The following is a 1,361-nucleotide window of genomic DNA, read 5'->3' as shown; positions in this document are numbered from 1 at the left end:
GAGCCATGTCCATGTCACATTTTAAACCCTTTTTGTGTCGTCTGAAAAGAAAAGGCCATTAAAAGTAATTTCATCCAGTGTCATTTATGAACCATATCTTCATTCATTTAAACCGTAATAAAAATGCCGGCTGCGTGGAGTCCAAAAATCAATTCTTGCGCAATTATGCATCCATATCAAAGAGCAGGGCCTTTATTCATTGATAGAGGAGAAAATGCTGAGTCAGGGTGAACCCTGAAGAAATATCTCTGTAACACAGTGTAGTTAATTGCACGGCTTAAAAAAATAATAATAATTCAAATGCAATCCTGTATTAAAGGTTTCCCCAAGAAAAAAACAGACTTTTGCTAAAGCTTCCTTGACTTTAAATAAAACAGATTTCCGGATTCTTCCATCTGGGGATGTTTTTTTCCCCTTTTGCGTCATAGCTAATCAGACTTCTTTTATTCCAAATGTATACAACTGAGAAGGAGGTTAAACTTTTCCTGTCTTCTAGAGACGGAACACTAAGCAGACTGTCTTCTATCTCTGTCACTTCTTCACAGCTAAAGCTGGATTTGATTATAAAAAGGAGCAGATTGCTGAGTCAGTATTCTGACATAAAGCGGCTTGTAAAAGTGTTCATAGTGCTCAGGTGAAATGTAATTAAGAAGTTTATAGCAGGGTTAGGTTCTAAAACTAAACCCCAGGCTTTGAATATATCAGAGCTAAGTTTAACCCACCATCTGAAGATGGAAAGAGGAAAATCTAATAGTTGACATGGAGGTCCAACTTAACTGACCGCCAGAGAGGCAGCCAAGAGGCCCATAGCTACTCAAAAGATGCTGCAGAGAATTTGGACAGAACATCCACAAATATGTCCTTTATGAGTGAATGGAAAGAGGGAAGCCATTAGAAATCCTGTTGGGTTTTTTTCCATCTTTTATTGTCATTACACTGTCACAAGTACGGAGCAACAAAATAAACTCTCTGCATTTAGAGGAGGAGTCCGGTCAGTAAGGAATAACCAATGGATCATTATTTATACCTAAAACTAATACGTTCACGGTGATTTAACCCCTAGAACCCGACGGACCCACCGGTGGGTCCAGCTGCCACGTGACCTCGGCTCGCTTTATAAACAAAGGCTCCACGTGCCTTTAATTTTTATTTATTTTTTTTTATCCGCTAAAAGAGGCTTTAATCTTTCAAAAACTATTCTGCATAAAGGTTTTGCCCAAAATGTTAAGATTTTAGAGCTATCTAAAAAAAGCTGATGAGATATAAAGTTGTAGTTTGTGGTAGTGTAGTTGTGTAGTTTTTTTTTTATTTTTGAACTTTTTTTTTTTTTTATGGTGGTGGTGGATTTTCAAAATTGTTTA

The sequence above is a fragment of the Cyprinodon variegatus genome, unplaced genomic scaffold (assembly GCF_000732505.1).
Source record: "Cyprinodon variegatus isolate N-32 unplaced genomic scaffold, C_variegatus-1.0 Scaffold406, whole genome shotgun sequence".
Taxonomy (NCBI): Eukaryota; Metazoa; Chordata; class Actinopteri; order Cyprinodontiformes; family Cyprinodontidae; genus Cyprinodon; species Cyprinodon variegatus.
Note: the sequence above shows the minus strand (reverse complement) of the source record.